Here is an 11,721-nt window from a genome sequence, read left to right as displayed (position 1 = left end):
AGCAGTTCTGTGATTCCTTGGAACACTGGGATCTTGCGATCTGACAGTTCTCCAGAATCCCTGGACCGGGCTGCGGCCCGACAGCCCCTCCTCCTTCCACGAGCCGCAGTATTTTTATCCCTGATTACCTCCTTCCCAATTAGTGCGTCTTGTAACTGACACCCTTGCAGCTGTAGATTGCACAATTAACAGGGTCTCATACCTGAGAAGGCAGAAGAAGTGAACTGAGGCTCAGGGGGCTGAGGGGAAGTGTGTGTGTTACCTGTCATCACCTGCACTGCTCCGGTGGCACCGACTCAGCACAATCCACTCTGCTGGAGTTTGGGCAGGCTTGTCGGTTTGGAAACTCGGCTGTACTCGAGCAAACATCTCTTTAGAGACCCTCCGAGTGTGTCTGCTTTTGAAACGCCTTTGTATTAGAACCGAGCAGAAAGTTCTTTTAATCCAGAGTCACTCCCAGAACCCAGGGGCTGAACGCTGGCATCGTTGTGTCATCAAGAGCAGAGCCCTGGTCTGATGGCTCACCAGAAGGACAGAGCACAGGGTCAGTGTTTCTAGAACCCACAAGAGTGCACAGGCAGGCTCGGTCTCCCTGTGTTCTAGAACTCAAAGGAGTGCACAGGCTCTGTGCTCTAGAACCCACAAGAGCGCACAGGCAAGCTCAGCCCCCCGGTGTTCTAGAACCCACAAGAGTGCACAGGCAGGCTCGGTCTCCCTGTGTTCTAGAACTCAAAGGAGTGCACAGGCAGGCTCGGTCTCCCTTTGTTCTAGAACCCACAGGCGTGTACAGGTGCTGTGTTCTAGAACCCACAGACGTGCACATGCTCTGTTCTAGACCCCACAGGAGTGCACAGGCACTGTGTTCTAGAACCCACAAGAGCTCACAGACAGGCTCAGTCTCCCTGTGTTCTAGAACTCACAAGAGTGCACAGGCAGGCTCGGTCTCCCTGTGTCCTAGAACCCACAGGAGTGCACAGGCAGGCTCGGTCTCTCCCTGAGTTCTAGAGCTCACAGCAGGTCAGTGAAACAAATCAGAAAGCTCAGGAACAGAGAACAAGAACCGAGCCAGCAGCTCGCAACAGATTCCCACACTGCTCCCTGCTCAGCAGTGAAATAGCAGGGACAGTGCTGGCCTCACCAGAGCGTGCATGGTAGCACACAATCTGCACGTAGAAACTTACTGGCAGCGACAGAAGGACGAATTCGTGACAATCCCCCAGCTGCTTCCCTGTTTGCTGTATCTGAAAGCAGAGGAGGGGAAGAATCGCCTTCTCACATTAGCAAAGGAAACGTTGTTTATCCCCGGAAACATTAGCCAGGCAAGTATGATCGTGCCCAGGTGTGCCAGGAGAGTCCCCTCAAAGCAGTGCTGTGACCGCGGCCTGTCAGCTCCTGTCACGTGGAAGGAGTTGTGCTGATGAGGCAGGACCGTGCTGGTGGTGACAGCAATGACCTCCTCACATCGGGCTGCTACAGGGACCTGAGCTACAGGCCGGGCATGGCTGCCTGCACCCAGCGTGTGCGTCTGAGTCAGGCCCCCGCGTGCCTCACAGGGCGGAGCCGTGTTTGTGTCTGCTCTGCGTTGTGCCCGGTGCTGTGCCAGGGCTGCTGCTCTCGGGCGGGGCCAGCCGTCACCGGCCTCGGGGCTACGTGTCCAGAAACGCTGTGACCCCGTGGCGCCGTCGGCCGCAAAGCCGCAGGCCCGGTTCCAGCGAGGCCGGCCGGTGACACACCAGAGGACCAGGCCGCGAATCCCAAACCAGCTGAACGTTCGAAATCCTTTAATTCCTCTTGCTGGGGCTTGTCAGTGCTCCGCAGTTCCGCACATCATATTCTTATATTCTCAGCATGCGCAGGCAGGGTTACTGGTGTGTGTCTCCCAGGTGGGGTCGCTGGTGCAGAAAGGCCACTGTGTGTCTCCCAGGTGGGGTTACTGGTGCAGAATGGCCACTGTGTGTCTCCCAGGTGGGGCTGCTGGTGCAGAATGGCCACTGTGTGTCTCCCAGGTGGGGCTACTGGTGCAGAAAGGCCACTGTGTGTCTCCCAGGTGGGGTTACTGGTGCAGAATGACCACTGTGTGTCTCCCAGGTGGGGTTACTGGTGCAGAAAGGCCACTGTGTGTCTCCCAGGTGGGGTTACTGGTGCAGAATGTCCTCTGTACGTCTCCCAGGTGGGGTTGCTGTGGCAGTGTATTGTGTCAGTGTCGTGTGTGCTAGTGTGTGTGTCAGTGTAGTGTGTAAGTGTGAACCAGTGTGTGTGTCTGCTGTGATCAGTGCTCTCGGGGATGAAGCTGACTGGAAGAGATGGCCGGTGTCAGACTGAGAGTCTTTAACACAACAGACGCAGAGCTGCGCTTCCCAGCTGGCTGATAACATTAAACTCATTTAACTCCTCTCTCCCTCTCTCCCCTGCGCCTCTCTGTTTCTGTCTCTCATTTAAACTCTTAAACTCCCTTAACTCCTCTCTCCCCCCTCCCTCCTCCTCCTCCTCTCCGCGCTCTCTGCCTTCTCTCATCCCTCCTTCCCTCCTGCCCCCTTCTCCTCTGCCTGCCCCTCTCTCAGACGGCCGCGGAGCGAGACAGTCTCCGAGTCTTTCCGCGTCTTCCCTCTCGTGGTCGGATTTCCAGTCGCGACGGGGGGGGTGGCGTCCGTGTGGAGGAGGAAAAGTCGGTTTGACCGCCAGCCTGTTCACGGAAAAGCGCCTGATTAATAATGGAGTGTACAGGACTTTTCCCCCCTCGCAGGGCCGTAATGAGGTTCTGAGAGGAACAGCCCACAGAGGTGGCGCTGTGCTCGGCGGGGCTGCGGGTGACGCGCTCCTTTCATATGTAAGAGCTCCCCCTGGGACCAGCGTGAGGGCTTCAGCTCCGCCAAATTAAAAGGCTTTTAAGCGGAGCTGGAGAAGTCGGGGCTGCCCGAGCCCCGTCACGCGGCCTGCCTGCTATTGTTCAAGGCGGCTGGCTTTCTGGGGCTGCTCCTGCCCTGCCCTGCTTGGGGGCGCACGAACCAGCGCTCGGGGAGACAGCCCGGCAGACGTACCTGCAGCTCGGGGGGCTCGGCGAAGTCGGTAGCGCAGTGGTTAGGGGTACTGCCTCGCGGGGCTGGGGCCCTGTGTTCAGTCCCGGATGTGGGGTGCTCTCTCTGTGCAGTCTGTGTGTTCTCCCGGTGTCTGTGATTGGGGGGTCCACTGGGGGCTCTGGTTTCCTCCCACAGTCCAAAGACACGTTGGTTGGAGAATTAGCCTTTGGGAGAATCAGCCCTGGTGTGGGAGTGACTGCTGGTGGACTGGCCAGGGGCTGTCGCTTGCTGGGATAGGCACTGGTTCTGCCATGAGCCAGAACTGGAAGCCGCAGTTAGGGAGAGGAAGGGTGGATGGCGACACACTGGAAAGGTTCCGGAGGAGGGGAGGGCTCCCGGCTTCTTTTCTGGCGCACCCATTTGCTAAAAGCTGATTGATCCCAGGATCTCATCCAGCAGTTTCTCAGAACAAGCCTGAAAATTGGTTTCAACAAGAGCAAGGCTGATCCTCCTCCTGGAGCTGGATTTCACTGACGGTGCCTCCTCTCCCAGCCCTGCGCTGTGTGGTCAGTGTGTCATGTCCACCCTGTGTTTCTCAGGCTGTGTCCCTCTCTCAGCCCTGTGCTGTGTGGTCAGTGTGTCGTGTCCACCCTGTGTCTCTCAGGCTGTGTCCCTCTCTCAGTCCTGCGCTGTGGTCAGTGTGTCGTGTCCCTCTCTCAGCCCTGCGCTGTGTGGTCAGTGTGTCGTGTCCACCCTGTGTCTCTCAGGCTGTGTCCCTCTCTCAGCCCTGTGCTGTGGTCAGTGTGTCGTGTCCACCCTGTGTCTCTCAGGCTGTGTCCCTCTCTCAGCCCTGTGCTGTGGTCAGTGTGTCGTGTCCACCCTGTGTCTCTCAGGCTGTGTCCCTCTCTCAGTCCTGCGCTGTGGTCAGTGTCGTGTCCCTCTGTCGACCCTGTGCTGTGTGGTCAGTGTGTGGTGTCCACCCTCTGTCTCTCAGGCTGTGTCCCTCTCTCAGTCCTGCGCTGTGGTCAGTGTCGTGTCCCTCTCTCAGCCCTGTGCTGTGGTCAGTGTGTCGTGTCCACCCTGTGTCTCTCAGGCTGTGTCCCTCTCTCAGCCCTGTGCTGTGTGGTCAGTGTGACGTGTCCAACCCTTGTCTCTCAGGCTGTGTCCCTCTCTCAGCCCTGCGCTGTGGTCAGTGTGTTGTGTCTCAGCTCTGAGTATGTACTTCTCTCTCTCCCTCTCTGTTGGAGTGGAATTCTGTTCCCTGTCAGTAATACCTCTGCAGGTTTTCCATTAGCAGTTCTGTGACATGTTGCTGCATAGTAATTACTTTTTCATAATGTTTCATCAGGAGTGCCATTTAAAAAGTCTTCCATCTGCTCGTGATATTGATCAATGAGCCCTTTAACACAGGAAAAACAAAGCAAGCAAGCTCGATATCACAGCATGTCTCCACGGAGAGTCCTGGGGCCAAAATACATACAGCACCCTGAACATAATGTGGAATATGCTGTGTCTAAGATCACTTTGTTGGCCATATACAATTTCTTGCATTAGGAATTTGTCTTTTCACAGACCCCAGCTTGCTCTCCATGAGACACACAGACAAGGGAGAGAAGCTGGGGGTCAGAGCGCAGGGTCAGCCATTTATACAGCACCCCTGGCGTAGCTGAGGTGAAGGGCCTTGCTCAGGGGCCCAACAGAGTAGGATTCCTCTGCCAGCTGTGGGATTTGAACTGGCAACCATCCAGCCACAGGTGCAGATCCTGAGCCACAGAGCCACCACTCCACCCCTGCAGCACTACACAGCACTGGGGTATATTCTGTAGTATCCTATAGCACTACACAGCACTGGGGTATATTCTGTAGTGTCCTATAGCACTACACAGCACTGGGGTATATTCTGTAGTGTCCTATAGCACTACACAGCACTGGGGTATATTCTGTAGTATCCTATAGCACTACACAGCACTGGGGTATATTCTGTAGTGTCCTATAGCACTACACAGCACTGGGGTATATTCTGTAGTGTCCTATAGCACTACACTGTCCTGGGGTATATTCTGTAGTGTCCTACAGCACTACACTGTCCTGGGGTATATTCTGTAGTGTCCTACAGCACTACACAGCACTGGGGTATATTCTGTAGTGTCCTACAGCACTACACAGCACTGGGGTATATTCTGTAGTGTCCTATAGCACTACACAGCACTGGGGTATATTCTGTAGTGTCCTACAACACTACACAGCACTGGGGTATATTCTGTAGTGTCCTACAACACTACACAGCACTGGGGTATATTCTGTAGTATCCTATAGCACTACACAGCACTGGGGTATATTCTGTAGTGTCCTACAACACTACACAGCACTGGGGTATATTCTGTAGTGTCCTATAGCACTACACTGTCCTGGGGTATATTCTGTAGTGTCCTACAACACTACACAGCACTGGGGTATATTCTGTAGTATCCTATAGCACTACACAGCACTGGGGTATATTCTGTAGTGTCCTACAACACTACACAGCACTGGGGTATATTCTGTAGTATCCTATAGCACTACACAGCACTGGGGTATATTCTGTAGTGTCCTACAACACTACACAGCACTGGGGTATATTCTGTAGTGTCCTACAACACTACACAGCACTGGGGTATATTCTGTAGTGTCCTACAACACTACACAGCACTGGGGTATATTCTGTAGTATCCTATAGCACTACACAGCACTGGGGTATATTCTGTAGTGTCCTACAACACTACACAGCACTGGGGTATATTCTGTAGTATCCTATAGCACTACACAGCACTGGGGTATATTCTGTAGTGTCCTACAACACTACACAGCACTGGGGTATATTCTGTAGTGTCCGACAACACTACACAGCACTGGGGTATATTCTGTAGTGTCCTATAGCACTACACAGCACTGGGGTATATTCTGTAGTGTCCTACAACACTACACAGCACTGGGGTATATTCTGTAGTGTCCTATAGCACTACACTGTCCTGGGGTATATTCTGTAGTGTCCTACAACACTACACAGCACTGGGGTATATTCTGTAGTATCCTATAGCACTACACAGCACTGGGGTATATTCTGTAGTGTCCTACAACACTACACAGCACTGGGGTATATTCTGTAGAATCCTATAGCACTACACAGCACTGGGGTATATTCTGTAGTGTCCTACAACACTACACAGCACTGGGGTATATTCTGTAGTGTCCTACAACACTACACAGCACTGGGGTATATTCTGTAGTGTCCTACAACACTACACAGCACTGGGGTATATTCTGTAGTATCCTATAGCACTACACAGCACTGGGGTATATTCTGTAGTGTCCTACAACACTACACAGCACTGGGGTATATTCTGTAGTATCCTATAGCACTACACAGCACTGGGGTATATTCTGTAGTGTCCTACAACACTACACAGCACTGGGGTATATTCTGTAGTGTCCGACAACACTACACAGCACTGGGGTATATTCTGTAGTGTCCTACAACACTACACAGCACTGGGGTATATTCTGTAGTGTCCTATAGCACTACACAGCACTGGGGTATATTCTGTAGTGTCCTACAACACTACAGAGTACTGGGGTATATTCTGTAGTGTCCTATAGCACTACACAGCACTGGGGTATATTCTGTAGTGTCCTATAGCACTACACAGCACTGGGGTATATTCTGTAGTGTCCTACAACACTACACAGCACTGGGGTATATTCTGTAGTGTCCTATAGCACTACACTGTCCTGGGGTATATTCTGTAGTGTCCTACAGCACTACACTGTCCTGGGGTATATTCTGTAGTGTCCTACAGCACTACACAGCACTGGGGTATATTCTGTAGTGTCCTACAGCACTACACAGCACTGGGGTATATTCTGTAGTGTCCTACAGCACTACACAGCACTGGGGTATATTCTGTAGTGTCCTATAGCACTACACAGCACTGGGGTATATTCTGTAGTGTCCTACAACACTACACAGTACTGGGGTATATTCTGTAGTGTCCTACAACACTACACAGCACTGGGGTATATTCTGTAGTGTCCTACAGCACTACACAGCACTGGGGTATATTCTGTAGTGTCCTACAGCACTACACTGACTACCACAATGCTGTAGCCTCAGTCGCTCCCCCAGTGCCCACAGCTCAGAGAGCAGTGACTGGAGGAGCGATGCAGCTCTCTCTGACAGCACTGACGGCTCACAGGGGCCTCAGTCACAGTCGCTCCCCCAGTGCCCACAGCACAGACAGCAGTGACTGGAGGAGCGATGCAGCTCTCTCTGACAGCACTGACACCAGTAGGTGGCGCTCTTGGCACAGTTTGGTGACTGGGGACAATGTTCTGTAGGAGGCTCTGTGATTTGGGTGAGGTGCTAATCTGAGCTCCGGACTAGATCGTAATCACAGATCCCAGGGCACTATCCGTATGAGTACTTCGGTGTCCTGGCACAAACCCTCTTTATGCTTGAGTGATCTTGTCTGCCTGAGGTCTCCCCTAATTTAACTGAGCGAGGGGAACTGCTCAGTGCTCTCCTTGACCTGCTGTGCCAGGGGGTTTTGTGTCAAACAGAGGGGGCTACACCCTCCTGTTTGGGAAGGCCTTTGCCTTTACTTAGGGATGAAATGTTTTAAATTTAAAAGACAAGGACTAACTGTTAGAATTTGCTGCCAGTTGATTCCGTGTCCCTCTTCCAGTCACGTGTCGTCGGCATGCTTGAAGATCTGGGCTTGAAGGTGAAGCGAGTATGTTTTACTCCACTGCAAAACCAAAACAGGTTTGGGCTCGACGTGCTGCAGGAACTTCGCAGCATGCGGCCGCACTAGTAAACTCATTGCGATTTCCTCCCAGCCCTGGGCTCTCTCTCTCTCGCTCTCTCTCTCTCTCTGGTGTCTGTCGTGTTAGTAGCACGCCTGCATTTGTGTTAAAAGAGCCCAGAGAACTTCAGCTCCACATGAATGAGCACAGTGCAGCTAAATGCCATTCCTGTTTTCACCACGCATCTGCTCTCAGTGATTTCATAAGGGATAACAGCTGAGTTTACATCAGCTTCCATTAGATTATTCAATTAGTCCCTGGGACTGCTGGAGTGTGTCTGCACACCCCCCACTGTTCTCTCCCTCCCTCTCCCAGTGCCTCAGCTCTCACCACTAGCCCGCACTGCCTCCCACCCTCTCTCTCCCAGTGCCTCAGCTCTCACCACTAGCCCACACTGCCTCCCTCTCTCTCTCCCAGTGCCTCAGCTCTCACCACTAGCCCACACTGCCTCCCTCTCTCTCTCCCAGTGCCTCAGCTCTCACCACTAGCCCACACTGCCTCCCTCTCTCTCTCCCAGTGCCTCAGCTCTCACCACTAGCCCACACTGCCTCCCTCTCTCTCTCCCAGTGCCTCAGCTCTCACCACTAGCCCGCACTGCCTCCCTCTCTCTCTCCCAGTGCCCCAGCTCTCACCACTAGCCCACACTGCCTCCCTCTCTCTCTCCCAGTGCCTCAGCTCTCACCACTAGCCCACACTGCCTCCCTCTCTCTCTCCCAGTGCCTCAGCTCTCACCACTAGCCTGCACTGCCTCCCACCCTCTCTCTCCCAGTGCCTCAGCTCTCACCACTAGCCCACACTGCCTCCCTCTCTCTCTCCCAGTGCCTCAGCTCTCACCACTAGCCTGCACTGCCTCCCACCCTCTCTCTCCCAGTGCCTCAGCTCTCACCACTAGCCCACACTGCCTCCCTCTCTCTCTCCCAGTGCCTCAGCTCTGACCACTAGCCCACACTGCCTCCTTCTCTCTCTCCCAGTGCCTCAGCTCTCACCACTAGCCCACACTGCCTCCCTCTCTCTCTCCCAGTGCCTCAACTCTAACCACTAGCCCACACTGCCTCCATCTCTCCCACCCAGTGCCTCAGCTCTCACCACTAGCCCACACTGCCTCCCACCCTCTCTCCCAGTGCAGCTCTCACTGCTAGCCCGCGGGGGCATTAAGTGGTGTACTGTCAGTGATGCAAGTTCAGGGTCCTTCTGGTGCATCTTCAAGACTCCCGCCAGCGCCCAGTGAAAAAAAACAGGGAGAATTGACTAATTACCGATTCATTTGTCTTACACTTTTTTCCAAAGCTTCTTGCATTTGCATGCATTTGTAGAGCTGGGCACACGCGGACACACTGTGGGAGTGCACTTAAGACAGGACAGAAATGGAACTGATGTGAAAGAGAGTCCTTGCAGAACAAAAATCAGTTCAGTGAAGTGAGCCTTGGACTCAATAACGTGTCTCACAGAGGGACATTTCATTCATCTTGAACAAAAGATCTTAGATGACCCCCCTCGTCCACGCTTTTAAGAATATACTCCCCTGCCCTCTGAGAGGAGGTACCAGTCCCCTGTATAAGAGAGAATTTGCTTCCTTTCCACCTGAAAGCCCTCAACTGTTGAACAAGGACAAACATTGTTTGCAGCTGAGGATCTTATATTGTTGATTTAGACTCCTCACAAGCTAATTGTCTGTTTTCTTTGAGTCTTACTGAGAGAGCTCTGATTGAGCGATGTTGTTGAATGTTTCTGTGCATTACGGTATTGTACTGTTGTATTGTACTATCGTCGTGTATGTTACATGTTTCTGGGCTCTTGATGTGCAAGACAAGTTCCCTTCAGGGCAATAAAGGTTATTTCCAACGGGAGTGTGGGACAAGCTGCCCAGCCGCGTAGCTGAAGCTGGTACCCTGGCCTCTGTCAGAAGCAGCTGGGTGAGATCCTGGGATCAGTAAGCTTCCAAGCGCCAGAAGGTCTGTAACCTTTTCTTCGGTTCTTATGTTCTCTCGTTCTTATTCCAGCCCCTCTCCTGCTGCTTTCCTCTCCTCTCCTCTCCCTCTCTCTGCCTCTCTCCCCCGCCTGGGCCAACACCAGGCACACAGCAGAGCAGACACGGCGCGTGCGTCATGCAGGGCCTGATGCAGACGCTCACGCACGGAGGGAGCCGATATACCTGTCGCTGGCCTCACAGAGGCAGACGGGGCTGCTGTGACGATGGCATCTCCTGAAGATCCCCACAGGGCTGCTGGAGCTCATTGGCACGCTTGAGATCTTGTTGGGGACGATTTTAGCACACAGCTGTGGCAGTGTTGGAAAAGCAGGACAATCCAATTATATTTAAAAACATTTATTTTAATATATATATATTTCAAGCAGGCTTTTGTCTGGATGCCCTGGACTGTCTCCCTCTCTTGCTCTCTCTCTCCCTGTTTCTCTTTCATCTCTCCCAGTGTTAATCGCTGCTCTATAATTATAAAATGATCAACTTTTTTTCAGAATGACAATTTATTAACCAGGACTCATGCAAATGCATTCCAGCCCCCTCGTTCGCTTGGTCAGTGGTGATTAATTAAGCTCATTGAATTACTCTGGCTTCTAATTAAATGTGTGGGTCCTGGGTTCCTCGCAGTCAGACTTCATTACAGATAAGAGCACAGAGATGGAGGGATGAGAGAGAGCTGGGCGAGAGACAGGAGGAGGAGAGGGAATAGAGGAGGAGAGATGGAGGGAGGAGAAGAGCGAGGAAAAAGGAGTGACAGAAGGAGGGACTTGGAGAGAGAGAGGTGGATGGTGGGAGGGAGAAGGATGAGGAGTGAAGGAAGAAGAAAATGATGGAGAGATTGAAATAAGGTGGGAGAGAGAGAGAAAGAGCTCCCTTCTTCATCTGTTTAACACCAGGTTGACCACAGAACAAATCACACACACAGGCACATACATATACATACACAGGGATACACACACAGGGAAACACAAATACACAGACACAGACATACAATGGCAAACACATACCTCACACAAGTATATACACAGGCTTGCACACACAGACATACACAAGCACATACACAGGGATACACACACCTACATGCAAATATATACACAGGCATGCACACGCATAACTACACACGCAGATACATACACAGGCATGCACAAACACCTACACACACATACACAGGCAGGCACACCTAAACATGCACAGATAACTACACACACATACACACACCCACACCTACAGTACACACATGCACACACACCCACACATGCAGTGTGGCCTGTTGAGTACAGGCTGTATTAGGGGTGTCTTGGAGGAGCCTGCGTTGGGCCAGTCTGATCTAAACCAACTGGAGCCATCCCACACCTCGCTGAGCTCCTCAGACACAGAGCCCTTCCCTCCCTGTCCAGTTCAGGCACTGTGGACCCCTCAGCACACACTCTGCAGAACACACAGTGGTACTCTGACAGGGTACACTGCTGGGGAGTGATTCCTGTCACCAGGAATACACTGCTTGTGAACGGTGTGTGAGTGTGGTAACAGAGAACAAGCTTGACAAAGGTGGATTAAGAGGACTGGAGAGTCATCTGAGCAATGAGCACACCCGTAACAGTTCACTGCATGGTTGAAACAGGTCAGAGCACAGGGAGACACAGGGCAGTCATTTTCCAGGACACTCAGTTCCAGCAATTTCATTTCAGAAGCGAAAGCGATTAGGTTCTGTGACGCCTGTGTGGTACTGTTACAATTCCATTTTAAAGGGCTGTAACATGATATAACAGCATTCACAGCCATTCTGTCAAAAGACATAACAAGACATTTTCACACATAAACACAGAGTCCCAGACCCAGACACACACACAAACACAGCCATACACAGACACCAAGACATAC

This window comes from Lepisosteus platostomus, chromosome 3 (genome assembly GCF_059453375.1).
Source record: "Lepisosteus platostomus isolate fLepPlt1 chromosome 3, fLepPlt1.hap1, whole genome shotgun sequence".
NCBI classification, from domain to species: Eukaryota; Metazoa; Chordata; class Actinopteri; order Semionotiformes; family Lepisosteidae; genus Lepisosteus; species Lepisosteus platostomus.
Note: the sequence above shows the minus strand (reverse complement) of the source record.